Here is a 15,025-nt window from a genome sequence, read left to right as displayed (position 1 = left end):
AACAAAGGTTGAAATTGCATTTAGCTAAAAAGTTTTAAAATTGTTGAATTTGATATACAATTCTTTGGCCTGTTGTCATTTATGTTATTCTTATATCCTTCATTAGTTCACATCGATATTTATCATAACATGAAATAATGGAATAGTTGTTTTTCTTATTTAATTACAGCACAGTTTTCTTTTAGATGAATTATTTTTTAATATGCATTTTAAATGTAATGTAAAAAGGATAAATTTATAAACAAGTGAATAAAAAATAATTTGTTTAACATACTCTGAAGGAAAACAATTTTTAAACTTCATTGTTGTATTCTTTAGCATTCAAGTATATATTAAGAAATTAAACTTGAACTATATACAATTTATTTATTTTATTTTGCTAATTATCATTTGATTTCAAATTATAAAGAAATTAATTAAAAAGATTTTTTATCTTGATTAGGTGCTTTGTTCAGATCAATATTTTTAATGGATATACTTTTATTCATCATATGGGATGATAATAGTACTTACAAAAGAACCAATATTTTTTAATGATAAATTAAGGAATTTCAAGGTACAAAATGGTATAAAAATTTGAATTTCAAGAAACATGTGTTAAAGTTAATCTCTGATATAAAATTATTTACACACTGATGATTAATTTTTTTTAATTATTATTTTACTTAATTTTTAATTTGTATAATCAAGATTAAAAGCCCCACTTTTTTTTATTTATTTATAATAATTTTGAGTCATATAGTTATATCCATGTATATGCGATAGATATTAAAATTGATGCAACTAAAACCCAAACAGTACCAATTATCAGATACATCAACATGACTACGACATAGACTTAACCATCCAAGTGATCAGAATTTTAAAAAAAAAAATTAAATATTCATTTCCTTAGTAACTAATTTCTTAATAGCCACCTTCAGTAACTATTTGTTAACTGACTGAGAAATATTTCAATAAAATATTTTATGCATAGTTTGGTATTAGAAAATGTATAAGGATGTGTCACAAATTATTTGGAGGCTTCCAGTATGCTTTTTGATCTGACAAGTATTTTTATCTAGTGAGTTGTTTATCAGACTATCTGTTTTAAAAATTTCATTTTTATTCCATTATGTTATTTAACAAAATAATATTATTATGTAGTTGCACTTGTATTGAGATTATTAATGTTAATGAGTTAATTTTTCTATAAAATTATTCACTTATTTCTGAATGAATCATTTAATGTCCTTTCAGTTGTGTTTGTAATCTTTTAATATTTAAAACATCATTTTTTTTCTATCATTCTATTTTGAAAATATTGAAATGTCAGTTGAAATTCCCCTTTAAATAAAGATTCTCTATTTGTAATTTTTTATTAAATGAAATATTTTGTAGAAGAAGATTAAAGAGTTCTCATTGATTTCTTAAATTTATTCTATAGATCTTTGTCCATGATAAATTTAATTTTTATGAACTGTTAAAATATAGAGATTTATTTACATATCAGTTTTTATTATTATTTACTTGTCAACATTTCATCTAATTATGAAAATCTTTATGCATATAACCGTAGTTAACATGATTTTATGTTAATTTTGCATTTAGAATTACTAAGAGTTGCATGCTTTCTTATATTCAAATTTTGATAAACTTATATTTTATTTTTAGCATATAATAATATTTTTACTAGTAAGTATAAAATTAATTTATGTTACTTTTAAGAATACAAAATGTATCAAAAGCACAACTTATATAAAATTACTAATTGAGGAAGATGAATGTTTACTTTGTATAAATTGTCTCAATTTTGTTATATGAAATAAGAAATTATTGAATTAAGTATTAATTGCAGTTATATGTTGGATGATCATAATTGCAATTTTTAAATATTTTTAATGCATTCACAAAATTTATATATTAATTTAACTAATCTATATAATATAATATGTAAATAATCAGTTAATACAATGAGAATTTTTAGGATAAAATAATCAAATCATGTAAGAACAACTTATAAGGATGTTAATATTCATTTATTTTATGACTAATTTTGCATTCCTAAACAAAATAAAAAGGTTAATCTTCTTCAATCTTATACGTTTTTATAACAAATTACAGCTATTTTTTTATTGATTGATTTAATTTAATTTTCTTTCATTGTCAATAGGCTGCTTTGAATATACATTGAGCAAGGTGCAAACTTTCCCATGTAGCTTTTCTTTCCTCTTGTGTTCATGTCTTCTACCTTAAATTGGCTTCTCAATAGGAATATAACCTTGGGCATTAACGTGTCTGTACTAAAATTACAGATGATGAGTACATCCACTTCTTCAGTTAAAAAAATATATTTGAAGCATAATAATGTTTTTAAGAATTAAATCTGACATGTTTTACAGTACTTGCATTATTTTATCATTCGATAGAAAGTACTTAATCTAAATTAACAATTTAATGAAAAAGAAAATTTGATATTTATAAATGTTTTTTTCCTTTTGAAGCAATGAATATAAGTTGTTATAAAAGGCACAACTAATAGAAAGAATAATTTAGAATTTATCAAAGTCCATCAAATAATTCATATAAACAAATGTTGCATGACACATATAATTAGAATTCAATCCAAAAAGTTGAAAAGACACTGAAGACTCTTTTAATTGAAATGGCTCTTACATTGAAAAAGCTAGCATCTATCAACTATGAAATCACTGATTACTTTTTCAAAGCTTAAATGTTCAGTTGAATTAAGTTTTAAAAAAAGGGTCTTAAAAAATGTGTCTGAGAAATAATAATCTTATTGACAGTATTTGTAAATACTATTTGATGAAACAATGAAGTAAGTTTGAACTTCGTTTCTATACTGGTTTCTTAAGGAAACTGATTTAAGAACGAAATTAGAATCTTGCTTGAATTTAAATTTATTAGAATTTCCAAAAAGTCACTTTCAGTTCTATTAAGGTAATATGTATATTTCTTGATTTTTGTCATGTCTTATTTCTTTTATTAATATTTTGTTCTTTCTTAATAGATTTGCTTTTACAATGAGGATAATAACTGTGTTGAATCTAAATGTTGTTTCCCTTTGTATGGATTTTCTGCATAAAGTAAAACTACTCTTAAAGGTAATTTATTTAATTAAAAATAGAAAATATTAATTGTTTGTAATATGAACTAGTATTATCTTTTTTTATATATAATTCTTTTATAATTCATTTTTTGCCCCTTGAATATGAAAGAAATTAATATTTTAACTCTGATAGTTAACTCTCTTACTTCTGATTTCCCAATGTGACTGATTTCAGACAGCTGAAATTGTTTTATTTATCTTTAGTAATTACAACATAAAAACATTATATAATTGTTCTGAGCTAATGAAAGTTCTATAAATGCTATTCATGGGTTGATCTGTATTCTTTCAGTGTGTGCATTTCTGTATTATTCATAGGTTATAGTGATTTAATTATTCAGAAAATAGTAATTTTTCTTATAATGTTACTTTTGAAAGAGAACATAGCTATCACCATCTCCATTGATAATATTCAATTTGAATTTGTTTGATTGCTTTAAAAATGTTTAATACTATTTCTTTTTGTGATTATTTTATGCAATACTATTATTACTTATTAATTATAGCTAAATTTCATATTGGTATAAATTGATAACCAGGACAAGCATTGTGGAAGACATAAGAGTAATAAAGCAGTTTTATAAATGTGCATTAAAATTATCGTTGAGCATGAAAGGCATTAAAAATAATCTTTAATATAAAGATAGTTACAATAATTAACAATATTTTTTTCTTATGGTACCTCAAAGTATTATTCCATTTGCATATATATTCTATTAATTAAAAAAAAGCTTTAAAGTATTATTCTACTTATTAATGACTTCAAATTAAATATAAATAGTTAAATGATTTAGCTAAATTTTTTATACATATGTTATCTGTAATGAGTTATAAAATAATTAAAATGAATTATTTTCTGAGAGTTAAAATTAATTATTGTTTAATTAATTATGACACATGTGTTACATTCAAATTGTGATTCAATACTGTACCATAGATTAATACATTAAAGATGCATACTTGAGGAGGGGGGGAATAAGGGTTAAAATTCCATGAAATATTAAAATTTTTTGTTATTGTGAAATGATGAAATCGCTTATTACTATTAAACCATGCAATCATTGAATTGATTTTTTTTAAAAGTCAAAAATGGATTGTGTTGAAGTTGAAATATAATTCCTATCACATACTAATACATATTTATAAAAAATCAGCATTCATTGTGAATAAGATTTACATTAAATGTCACAATTGTTTTATACTTCCCTAAAATTGGATATATTTAATCTCTAGGTTTTCATGGCTTAAGTATTGGTATTGTAATGATGTTCAGTGTTTCAGAAAGTTCAAACTGTACTATTTTCTTGATTTGTCAATAAAACATACTTTTTAATAAAGTAAATAAAAAGTATTAAAGTAGATGAATAAAATCCAAAAATAATACTTGTCTTCTGTGGTAAGGAAATATTTTTAAACTTTCAATTTTATAATTAATTTATAAAACCAAATTGTTACATTAAAAAAGGCAAACATAGTTATCCTTCGTATATTGCAGTCTCCTCCTATCATTATCATCATATCCAGGAGCAATTCTTTCATAAATATAGTAATGCTTATCTTTATCTTTAATACTATTTAATTATCAGTAGTTTCTTTCAAACAGCAAACTTGTTTTAAATGTTACCAGTGAGTTGAACTAGTTGAAATTTTCAGAAACGATTGACCCAAAACATTTATCTAGTCTTGAGCTATTATTATACATATGGAACAATTATGTAGTTCTATATAAGAATTATTTACCAAGTCTCTTTTATTTTGGTATTTTTCTAAGTTTTTTTTATTTAATTAGGTTAGGATTTTGATTATTTGTATGAAATGTTTTGTCTTTGAGAAACTGTTTTTTGCATCATCATATTTTAAGAAATTACTTTTCTTGCATTTGATATTATTTTAAAAGTCTTTTGTTGTTGTTGTTGTTGTCTTGTTTTAGCAATTTTTATTTTTGGAAACTCTTCATATGACTAGCTGAATTTAGAAAATAGCATGTAGAAATGATTAGATGGCACATTTATTTGCTTTTGTTTAAAAAATTTCATTCATTATTTTATCCATAATTATTTTTTTCACACTTCCTTTACTGACAGTGAACTGAAAGTTAATTGCTTGTATGAAACAACTTATGAGTTCTTTTAGTATCTGTAGTGGAAACCTAAAATTTTGTAATTTGTGACACCAAAATGTACATCAGTTTTTGTTTGTAGTATTAAATTTGTTAAATAATTGTAATATTCTAAAATTTGATGTTGGGTATTTTTTTAAATTGCTTTTTTAAAATTCTCAACAGTAATGATATCTAACATTATTAATTTTGAAAATAAAATGTTGTATTTTTTCTCTAATAGATGAAATCTAAAAGTTACATGTTTATACTGTTACTTGAAAAATGACATATGAATTTGAGGAAAATGCCATACCTAACACAGTATCAAAAAAAAAAATTAAACTGCATAGCTTATGAAACTGAAGGGTTTAGATTGCTGTAAAAGTTGATGGATAAAGATATGAACATTCTGCATTTTTCATTACCCTATAACTATATTTACCGTCTTTTCCCCTCCAAAAAGAAAGTACTATCCTCATTTTTTGAATATATTATTGTATTTCTTTAATATTAGTAATTTGCTAGTAAATGGACAGTTATTTCAGACATTTAATATCTTGTTATGATTAGATTGCTCTTTGGAAACTTGACCTCGGTAAAATTGTATTTGATTATGTTTGTCTTTATATTTTGTGATTTCTATTGTATCAAATATAATACTTCATTCTTCTAAAATGGCATTTTGATTGCTTTGAAAACTTTTATCTACATTTTTATTTGCCTGTAAAATTCACTAAACATATTTATTTCTACTGCAAGCCGTAATAAATTACAAATTTTAAGGGGACCATGAAAGTCTCATGACCCTACAATGTCACTGTATCTATCTGTCTTCTGATTAGCATGAAAATCAGCATCACTATCATTCCAGAATGGTTTTTTGTTTTTTTCATGAAATATTTATAGTGGACCCAAGTATGTATTGAAGTGAATTCATTTCTTTGGTCTTTCATTCATTAAAGGTATTCTGCAAATGCTGAAAAAACATAACTATGATGTAAGCCAAATCTGGCCTGATGTTCATTTTTAAATGTATTACACATCTCCTACTAACTTTACACATTGTAATTTTTCTTTGTTTTGTTCATTTTCTTTATATTTTTATGCAAAAGCTCCATTGATAATTAATTGCATTAGAGGTTGCATCTGAATTTTCCAATTAAAATGTTCTTATTATTTTTTATTTAAGTTAATGTTTCCAACTTTATAATAGTTTGTTACAACACTTAGCAAATATGATAATTAGTTAGTTATAATTTTTATCTTTATGCAATGGTGGATTGTCAAAAAATTTTTCGATTTGCTTGATGCATTTATTTTATCACCAACATTTGAATTCAAATTGTTTACTTTCTTTTTCAACAGCATAAGTATGGATGACCTTCTTTTGAAATAAAAATAAAATATGTCATAAAACAAAAACAAAAAAAAAATCTTTTTCCATGAGAATTAATTCACTGAGATTCTTTTTAAGTTCAATTTTTTTTTTCTGTATCTTCATTATTTCTGAAATTGCTGCATGTAAAATTGGTCTAATTTTCTATTCATGGCATATTATTTATGTTACCCTTAATGCATTATTCGGAATTTGATGCGTTAAATATTGGTTGTTTAATTTTTTGAATGCTTTATTTTTAACTATGTCCAAAGAAAAATTTTTATGGCAATGACATCACTCTATACATTTTCTTCATTTTTCTTGTTGCTTGTATTGAAGTACTTTTTTAAAAAAAAATTTAAAAAATTATACTATAATATGGCACAAAAGGTTTTTAAAAAACATTGTTTCACTTCAAATAAAATTTGTTTTACTCTTCTAATATTTAATAAAACTGTAAATTTCTTTAAAAATGACTTAATCAAACTGCATCATTATATCATTAGTTATATCTGGTAAAAAAAGTAATGGTAGCATTATTTTTTTCAATAAAATTATTTAAATTTTTCAGTGAAGATTTTTTTAAACGTACTGTTTATATATTTATTCTACACTAGGATTCTCTAGCAGCTAATTTGTTTCATATCTATTACCGAAATGAAAATACTTATGACATTGATATTATGCTTATAGAAACTGATTCACAACTTCATTTAACAATAGATGTTGGTTCGGTTCGTAGTGAATATTTTGACTTAGTTCAAATCCATCTATCATTATGATATCGCCAGATGTTAATGATTCCTCATCTTCCCACACCATTTCTTGAAAGTTCTTTAAATTTGTGCATATAGCTTTCCAAATCAAGTTTATCATTTGAAAAATTCCCCCTCCATTTTTTTTTAAAGTTCATTTTATCGGATATATAATAAAAACAACTTCTAGTTCTTCCAATGCACTTATTACTTAGTATGTAAACTTCTGAATCGTCATTTACAATTTTTTTTTAACATATTGTTTTGTAAACCTTTTTTTGTGACTTTCATCTAATTGTCATTTGTTAGCTGAAAGTATGCTTTAATAATTGATACATTTATATTCAGCAGAGCTTCTTGAATAACCCTTTTTTTTTTTTCCTCTAATGTCATTTTGGAACCTTTAGAAGGCATTTTCCTTTCACTCTTTTCTAATTCATATTCCATTGATTCTATCAGTTTGTATTCCTTATTTTTTGTTCTCTTGTATTGTTTATACATTTTCATTGGAATATCTTATAAAAATTTAGCACTTTTAAATTTGTCTTTCTCTTATCTCCCATATTCATCTTATGAGACTGACCAATCAGAAATTGTAATTTTGATAGTAATTGTATTGTAATTTTGATCATAAATTTTTGCAATTCATATAGCCTTACCTTTAACAAGTTTTGTTCATCTTATTTAGTTTACAGTATTTTAACTAATGTTAGATTGTTTATTAAATTTTATCTTGGAAATGCTTTGAATTGCCTTCTCTTTCTGAATTTATCTAAAGTTCTCCCAAGTTAGTTACCTCCATCTTCCTTCTATTTAATTTGTTTCTCCTTTTTCATTATATTTTTACTAATGTTTTGTTGATAGTTGTTTGTGAGATTACTGCCTTTAATGTGGGTATATATTTTAAAAATTTTAAAATATTTCTATATTTTTTTATTTTTTGTATACATTATGCTAAATTAGTTCTATCCTTTTTATTGTTAAAAATTTATATTGTTTACCTTTTAGTATTTGAATAATAAATCCTAACCCATTGTTTTTCATTTTTAACTGAAGTCTGTGGCATAATGACTGGGACTGAAGTTAATTTCTTCAGTCATAACTTTTTTTAAAATGCATATATAGTATTTCAATATAAAGCAGTTGAATGCCTTAACCTAAGAATGTGAAAAAGTGTAAGTTAGAAAGTGTTAATTAATATTTTTTAAATATTTAGCAACATTCACCTTCTGTTTGCACTGAATATATAAAATTAAAATAAGCTATACATGTATTAATAGTGTTCTTTAATCTTTTTACTTTAGTGAATATTTTCCATTGTTTATGATACCTTCAATTGCTCCAAAATCATGTGTATTGAAATATAATTATAATGAGATAATATTTTAGATGTAACTTTAATTATATGCCATCTGTTTGTGTTTTCATACTGGCAATGTTTACCTTTTTATGGCATTGTGGATTTGTGAAAAGGATAGATGTTATTAATGCACAACTCCCTCAATCCCCTGTTTTATAAAGTTAATCTGTAACTATATTAGTAATTTATATTTATTTCATAGTTATTTAATTTAACATTAATTTAGTATAAGTTACTGAAAATGACAAAGAAAAATTTTAGATAATGTCATTGAAATATCAAATATATGGAACAGATATTGTTAGTTACAAATTTTTTAATGCCAAAAAAAACTTCATTTTAAATTTGTTTACAAAATGCAAATACAGTTGAAATCATTTGAGAATGGGAAAGAGGTGACGGCTGAAACTTGTTTTATTTATACTGTGTTTACTAGTGATTTATTATTTTATGTAGTGCTTCTTGTCAATAATTTGCATTGAATTTGAAGTCATTGTGAGTTTAAATTGAGAGTCTAATTTAAAATATTATGAATGAAAGTGCAAATCAAATAACATTCTAATTTGAAATGACAGTAATAAATGAACTCACTTTTTATAACAGTGAGTTAATATTATATCAAATAGTTTAGCAACTTTATTGTGCAGACATTATTTATAACTTTTCCTCATTGTTTGTCAATTGACATATATCCATTTTTTTTATTAAAATGTAGTTTACATGTGTTTTCTGCATTATCAAGTTGCAATATCTAAATGCATGCTTTCCCCCCCCCTTTTCTATTTCTTAGATGCAAGTCCATAATGGATTTTTTTTCTGACTCTGTAAGCATTGTGGATTTCTTTGAATATTAAATGTTCCTTCCAAAGCTAAAAATTTTGAAACTACTTTTGATATTTATCTGTAGGAAAAATTTTCTAATGTTAATTATTTGAAAGTGCTTGGAGTTAATTACTGAAAAGTTAAAAATTTGAACTTTTTTTGCTGTTATTTTTATTATTGTTTTTCAACGGGCGGGGGGGGGGGGAGTATGATGGTTTTATGTAATTGGGATTTCTCATCACTTGACTCTTTACTGCATCTACCCCAAAATACCAACTTGCCTTTATTTTCAGTAACTTTATTGTTGTTTACTGTCATTGATTTAATAAATTTTTATACAGAATTTTGATGCATAAGATAAAAAAATATAATAATTCCTTTATCAGGTCATTTTTTTCTCTGTCATGCGTATTATCAATTTTTGATGGCTGTAGAGATGTAATCAAAAGAGAAATGTTTTTAATAGATATTCTGAATTGTTATCAGGACAATGTAGATTAAAGCTTCATAGTATTATCACCAGAATCAACCATCTCCTTCCATAGCGGCTGAAGTGAATGAAAAAAAAACTCTTTATGGGTTTTAAAATATTTGTTTATGAATAAAATTAATCAAAACTGCAAAATTTAAATTTGTTGAAAGATGTGTCTATTTTGATGTGTTACTTTCATGATATTTGAATGATTCATGAATGATTTTATAGTGCAGAAGTATAACTTTCGCAGTACTTGTGGTCCAATGCATTACAATTTCGAAAATAAAAAATTTTAACACTTTCTTCGTTTATGCGTGCTTCTAAATTATTTTTGTATTATATTGTCCTTAAAACTTTTCTCATTATGGATAATAATTCACCACAATCATTCGGAAATGGTTGAGGGAATTGTCGTATAAGGTTTTCAGTTACCGCCGAAACGAATCAGTTAGATAGTTACTGACCATATGGCAAGGTTTACGACTCCGTGTTTGCCGCATCCTCTCGCAATAGCATTATCTTTTTCGAAGTAGAATTCAGATTGCAGGGTCAAATGAAAGCACACTCTAGCGACGTTAATTCCTTGTTCTATACATTTGTGTTTTAAATAAAATGATAAAAGGAGTAGAGGGGAGGAGAAGATAAGTCGCAGGTTACCATTTTTTTGTTGGACATGGGCTCTTCAGGTTGCAGAAGCGGGTGCAGTGCATCTGCCCTGATTGTTCTTCTGAGTGTGTTCTGCGAGTAGAGAATTGAATCTTTTCACTCCTGCCTCAATGAGGAGAAGGGTGAAATCCTCTTGTTTTCCGCACTCAATAATGTGATGTTGGTGGAATATGAAATCGAATCGGTCTGTCCGCTTATAATTTTTTGTTTTGGAATTAATGTGTTTTTATTTATACAATGAAAGTATAGTTTTATCAACGCATTTTTAAATTTATATTTTCTTTCAGAAATTATTAATCATCAGACTGCGTCATTTTCTTAAATAACTATTTAGATGCGATGTTTGCAAATGTTGAAATATTTTTCAAGCAAAGTGAACTGATACTGTATGTTATACGATAATAATATTGATTTAATAAAAATCTGTGATCGTAAAAATAAACACGTAAAATTACGAAAAATAGGAGATGCAATAGAAAATGGACTGATTGCCAACTCACTGAAATCGCGTGATAACGCAGCTGGAGGTTTAATATCTAATACAGTGAAGATGACCGGCTTTTATGGAACACCATTTAACTGAAAATTAAAATGTCTTAATTGTTTACTGGGCATGTTTTTTTTTTTTTTTTTGTATACTTAGGGGGAGGGGGGGGGGACTCAAAAGTTTTTTTATAAAACCATAACTTGAATTTCCGTTTTTTTAGCTATTTGCGTTTTTGAGATGTAGTATTTTCATGCGCAATTATGAATAAATATATTTATGAATTTCTCCCAAAATTGCATTTTAGGTTAAGAGTTCGTACTGTATTTCATCTTCTACCTCTTTCTTTTTTTTATGTGAAATACTATTTGATTTCGAATTTTTGGCCATTAAAATATTTTGTTTTCGTCCGCGAAAATCAATTGATTTTAGTCTCATCATTCACTTTGTCATTTCATTCCATGGAATTAATTTTTGGTGAGTTGAAATGAGCATAATTTGCAAAAGGGGCTGCTGATTCTTCATATATAAAATCAAGGTATAATCCTATTTATAAGTCAACGAGTTTTGATATTTCTTATTTTCTTCTCCGTTTATAGCCTGCATCGTTTGTATTCCACAAATCAATCTTTACTTACATTTTTTTTTACGTTTTTTTTTTTTTTTTGTCACTTATTAAGTTTTTATGGGAAATATTTACGTCCTTCTTATCTCACCTCCTCCCTCTATTCTCCCCTCCTCGGCAAACCAATGCATCTGGAAGGACATGCATTTTGCATAGTAGCTCCTGAATTATGTTAATTCTGTTACTTTCATTTTGTTCATTAACTTAATGCTCCAGCAAAAAGTGTTTAGATTCAGATTATTGTAGACTTCTAGGAGATAGTTAGAATCCATTGTCATCTTGAAAAAGATGAAGAAAAGTATCAAATTTCGTGCATTTGTTTCTTTGCATTTGTAAATTCATTCCCCTGCAGGGTGTTAAAATGATCTGCCGCCTTCTTTGTAAGTTCCTTTTTTGTTTTAAGTTTAAATTAGTATTAGATACACAAATGCGATGCTTCGGCTATTATCGTTACGTAGTTACATCGGATTCATCTGATCCGCATAAAGAATAATGACTGATTTATCTGTTTATGAACACCTTTTCAAACTTTTCGCGGGCGGGAGAAATGTTTTATGATGAGTGAATACTTCATCCGCTGTATTTCATTACTCCTTTCCCCCAAAGTCCTTGAACGGAAGGGATTGCATTTCATGATGTTGTATGCTAGCTTCATAAAAGGGAGGGAGGGAGGAGGAATGAGTTGTGGTTATGATCTTTTGGTTATTTATGACTCTCTGTTTTCGCAAACATTCAGAAATCCGTTGGTGATTTTTTTTTATGTTATATTTTGTTCATATATATGTAACCAATGTATTTTGAATATTTGTTTCATCTTCAAATTTACTGGTAAATATTTTGTACAACTGCAGAAAGTAGCCATTGCGCATGTGTGTCCAAAAACAATTTTCGCGCGAATTTCATATTCTCTTCTGATCCTGTCTTGTCAGTAAAGTGTAGGGTGGCTATAATAGCTGTGTGTGTTCCGTGAGATGTTCTGTTATCCTTGCGAATCCATGAAAATTTTACTATTCTGTTAAATTTATTCGTTAATTTAGAATGGTTATGCGTTAATATTATTAATTCGTTCGTAATTATTATTATTCGTTAAAATAATTAATTAGTTAATATTCGTTAATATTATTAATATCTCTTATGTAGTTGGTATATCTGTGCGCCATTATTTAATGTTTTTTTTTTTTTTGAGGCTCTCCTACCCTTTATTTTATTTTTAATTTTCTATTTTTTTTTTTTTTTTTTTTTTCGTTTAATTAGTGAAATTCTTATTGAATCCATGTTGTCTTTTATGTGCTTTAAGATGAAACCTGTCCTCTTCTCTTTTTTATTATATAATATTTGTTTTTTCTTTCTTTCCTGTCCAAGAGTGGAACAAGCGGCATTGACTTGCTTTTTGGAAGTCTCTAGCATAGCATTCCGGCTCCCTATTTCTCTGTTTTGTTTCTTGGCTTAGGCTTTATTCTCCTCTCCTAGTTCTTTTAACTCTTCCTGAATTTCTTTTTCACGTTATAGACATTTATTTGCAGGTTATGATAGTTTAAAATTGAAGTTAAAATTTTTTCCATTTCCTTTCGCACTTATTGTCATAGAAAGAACCTGTCCTCTTCTCTTTTATTATATATTGTTCTTTTCGTTCTTTCCTGTCCAAGAGTGGAACAAGCGGCATTGACTTGCTTTTTGGAAGTCTCTAGCATAGCATTCCGGCTCCCTATTTCTCTGTTTTGTTTCTTGGCTTAGGCTTTATTCTCCTCTCCTGATTCTTTTAATTCTCCCTTGAATTTTCTTTCAATATTGTATTTGTTAGCGTAGATGGTTGTGAAAAAAAATTTAGTATATTTAATGTTTATAACAGTGTATAATATCGTGACTGAAAAATTTTTCGCATTAAAAGCTTTCTGTAGGATTTCGTTTAGATTAACTGGTAAGTATTGTTCGTCATTTTTTTATATCTTTTAGAACATATGAATTGTACAAATTTTAACCTTTTTCGTCTGTGGTGTTAAGTCGTTTCATTATTTACTTTTTTTTAAAAACATTTTACCTTTTTAGTCAATTTTTTTATTAATTGGAATATGTGTGATACCTCAAATTTGTTATTTATGATTCTTGAGTGTGCTTGATAAATTTGTTCGCGTTAAAAAAACGGATGAGTCCTTCATTTTATTTAGAATATGTTTAGAGGCCATCTGAACTGTTATAGATGTTTTTATCTGAATGATAGGAGAAATTTAATCTTGGTTATTTATTTGCATTTTCCCACTTTTTTATTTTTCTGCATTCTTAGTTTGTGTCAGTTTTCTCTCTTTATTCTGTGTTAGTGTATTTTGAAATTTGTAAATATTCGGGTTTTTTTATTGTTGTTGTTGTTGAATGAGCTTAGAATATGAAGCAGTTGGTTTCTATATATATTTTCTGCAAATTTTAACATTTACGAACTGAAATCGTTTCTAAAATATTTTCTAAATGTCGTTTTTTTAAAAAAAAAAAAAAATTCAATTTATTATATTTGTATCTTTATACATAAGTATTAGATTGCCTAAATGCTTTTCTGTTTATTCAGTGCATTTTTATGCAGTTCTGAAATTTCATAATATTATAATCCAGTCTGTTTTGCTGTACCTTTTGAATTTTGTATTAAATTTGAGTAAGTGTTACTCTAATGATATTTAATAGTTTTCTTCAACCTTTGTTGTTATGTATTTTTTCATATGCAACAGCTTCCGTATTTGTCCCCGTAAAGTGTTTAGTAAGGTATTTATTTCTTGTTAAAAGCTTTCTTGCTAGTAATTACTGCAATACTGTTTTGCAAATTACATTATTATTGTTTTGATGAAGTATTAATTAGAAAAAATTATCATGTTTATCAACCTTTTTTTGTCTGCTGTCATGCCTTTAAATAGATTTTTCGGATTTTATCCTTAATAATTTATTCTATTGCTTGATTTTTCATCTTTTGATGCTTATATCAATTGAACATTTATCCAGAATCTTTATTTTGAATGTCTTTAAGAAAAAACTGAAATTAGTTTCCTTTCAGTGTTATTTTTATTGAAACTCATTCTGGACAGAGTTCTAATCTTTTGAAATTACATATTTGGACTAGAGTGCTTTTGCTTTTTTCACTCCCAAATTTATATTGGCTGTATTATTTTGTTACCTTACTCATACAGCCCATTCATTATATATCCTTGATTTTTATTGATGCATATTTCGACTTTTTTTCTCATACCATCTGACTTTTATTATATCATGT

The 15,025-nt window shown here is 26.1% G+C and overlaps 1 long non-coding RNA gene across 3 annotated transcripts in view; it reads left to right on the top strand.

The window, feature by feature from the left end:
* Nucleotides 1-15,025, top strand: part of LOC129968143 (uncharacterized) — a 38,692-nt gene that overhangs the window by 14,269 nt on the left and 9,398 nt on the right. For all 3 annotated transcript variants that reach the window (XR_008784374.1, XR_008784375.1, XR_008784376.1), the window contains one exon: nucleotides 3,011-3,104. This is a non-coding gene — a long non-coding RNA (uncharacterized LOC129968143). The remainder of the gene's footprint in view (nucleotides 1-3,010; nucleotides 3,105-15,025) is intronic.

The sequence above is a fragment of the Argiope bruennichi genome, chromosome 5, assembly GCF_947563725.1.
Source record: "Argiope bruennichi chromosome 5, qqArgBrue1.1, whole genome shotgun sequence".
Taxonomy (NCBI): Eukaryota; Metazoa; Arthropoda; class Arachnida; order Araneae; family Araneidae; genus Argiope; species Argiope bruennichi.
This window is presented reverse-complemented; position numbering and strand designations above follow the sequence as displayed.